This window comes from Pygoscelis adeliae, unplaced genomic scaffold, assembly GCF_000699105.1.
Source record: "Pygoscelis adeliae isolate BGI_AS28 unplaced genomic scaffold, ASM69910v1 Scaffold537, whole genome shotgun sequence".
In the NCBI taxonomy this organism is placed as follows: domain Eukaryota; kingdom Metazoa; phylum Chordata; class Aves; order Sphenisciformes; family Spheniscidae; genus Pygoscelis; species Pygoscelis adeliae.
In genome coordinates, this window is record NW_008825213.1 from 1,019,202 (window position 1) to 1,021,875 (window position 2,674).

Here is a 2,674-nt window from a genome sequence, read left to right on the forward strand (position 1 = left end):
TTTGTCCGTGCTGGTACCTCCACTTCCCTTTCATCGTGAAAGGTGTAAGCGGAGGTGGGACAGGGGGTCGTTGCTGCAACCACCTCAGCGCTGCCAGTCTGCTACGTTCAGCCCTTGGTGGTCTCGTCTCCTGGACCAAGGTCAGACTCTGCCCCTCTGCAGGGGCTGGCAGGCCGGGTGCTCCCTGGCGAATCCTGCTCTGAAATAAGCTCCTCCGTTGGGTCCGGGTTATTTGGCTGCAGAGCAGAAAGCTTTCGCCTAGAGTTATCTGCAGGGCTAAACGAAGAGTGTTTTCTGTCAGGGTATCCCGTTGCTTGCTGCCATGGCTGACAACAACTGATCTTGGTGATTTGGGGATTATCTGCTAGTCCTGGAACAACGTGGACTCTCTGGCAGCTGAATACACTTTCAGCTGGTGGCGTTCCCAAAGGAACACTGGAATATTTCCCTTGGGCTGAAGAGAGAGTTTCTACCCAAACATTTCGTGCAGTCCTAGGAGAGTAAACCTCTTCCCTTCTGCAAGCTGTTGCTGCACCAGCTGTCAGCGAAAACCGATTTTCTAACTACTGTTACCCTGAGCTTGAGGTTGGGTGGACAGGACACCTTCTCCATCCCCGCCCCACAGCAGGATCCGCTCCCCAGCTTTTCCAGTTTATTCTTAAAAAATGCCATTGAGGGAGCTTTCACAGTCCTCTACGTGGTCTGTGTCTGTGCCTAACTTCTCAGTTTACATGTTTGGAAAAAAGAAATTCTCTCCCCTCCTGCACTACAAGCCCAGTAATTCTTCCCCTTTTACGTATTTGAAGGCTATTATGGGATCTCAGCTGTTTTCTCGAGGCTGAACAACCCCGGTTCTTTCCCCACAGCTCACTTTGTAGACAGCTGATGATTTTCATTGCTCTCCTCTTGGCTTGCTTCCAGCCACTCCGTGTCTTTCTCAAAACCCAGCGTCCAAACGTGGACGGCGGCTCGCACGATCTCATTTCTTGGTGAAGGGTTCACTCCTTTTCGTGGCTTTGATTTTAATTGGTGAAAGAGGAAACAATCAGGTGGTTAGCGTGAAAGAGAGGGCTGCCAGGTTTCCGTCCCTGGTGCTGAGGAGTGAAGGGAGTCAGGAGCAGAGGGGTGAGACGCGGGCAGGACTCTGTGCCTGCTTTTGCTCCCAGGTGCAGTCGCCAGCGGGATCCAGTGGGTTACCCCGCAGCGTGCGGGGGGGGTTGGGACTCCGCTTTCGGGTGCGCGGCGCTGCGGTCTCGCCCTCACCGAGTCCTGCTCCCGGTTTCCACGTTTGCGCTAAACGAGAGCAAACCGCATCACTCTGTGCCTCAGTTTCCCTTTATACACTTAGTTCATTTTTAATGAAGAAGCTGTATTTCTGTACAAGTTTTTGGTTAGAATAGTGTGAGTTTGGCTGGGTTGTGAGGTTTGGGGGTTTTTTTACCAAAAAAAAAAAGGGAGTGCATTTATGAAAAATAATGTGGTTTTGATCGATATTGGCAATTAGAACTTTTCTGATCTGTGTGTTCAAGATTGCAGGAAATAACGGTGATAGCAGGGCAAGATATTTCATCGGGGTGAGCCCAGGAGGAGGCAATGCCAAACACAAACCGACAAAACCAATCCCTAGAGAGGCGGCATGCCTTCGGAGCAAGAGAAAGCTCCGTATTGATTAAATTAAAGACAAAAGCCCCACCGTCACGTATCTTAAATATAAAAATCTTCCCGTACAAAGCAAAAGCAGCCCAGCACCTACGGGCGCACCTGGCTCGTTGAAGTTCTTTTCAATTTCTGCCCCTGACTCGGGATAACTTGCACGCCGCGCGCGGGGGACTCTGGGTTTCCTCTCGCCCGCGACACGCGTCTCGCATCCTTCCTCGCGCTCCCTGCTGCTTTCCAAATAAGGGAGTTTGAAACAAATGAGCGAGCCCTGTTTTAAAAAGGAAAAAATAATAAGTAAAACTACGGGCAGCTTGTTGCACAGATGTGGGCTGGAGGAAGCACTGGAAGTTCGAGCAGACTAAATACATTCAGCGTCAGAAGAACTGAGCTGGAGCCGCACTCGCGTACGCGGCCAAGGGAGCCGGGAGCCCGGCCGATGGCGGCAGGATCCGGGTGCGCTCCCGCGGGCGCTGCCGTTTTGAAGTCCGATGGTGATTGCTTCAGGACTGCTGGTCCACGCGGGATTCTTAAGAGAAACGTAGTACATCATTTGTTCATTAAAGGAGAATTAATTACTGCGACTCGCTTTGGAAGGCAGGCTGCCTTGTGGCGCTTAAGTGTTTTTCAGCACGCGGATGCTGTGATGGTGAGGAGCACCCCGCTGCCAAAATACGGGTGGTACATTATCCGACCTGGGATTTCTGGGTAGATGTTAACCAGCAGCAGCAGGAGGCAGAGACCTCCCTCCCGGGGGTGCCGCAGTAGGTGATTTGGCCATCTGTAATGGGTTGTGGTTCACGCTTTTTCCTGAAAAACTTTTCATTGCTTTGTCTCCAGACCATCTCCTCCAGAGCAGTTTTTCCTCCTCCTCGTTGTTTTTTGTTTGGGTTTTGGTTTTTTTTTTTGTATGGATCTCTTTTTGGACATCGTCCCGGGAGGAGGGGTATGGGTGCTACCCAGGGCGGTGCTACTGAACACGCAAAATGAACCCAGAAAAACCATCTCAGACAAAGCC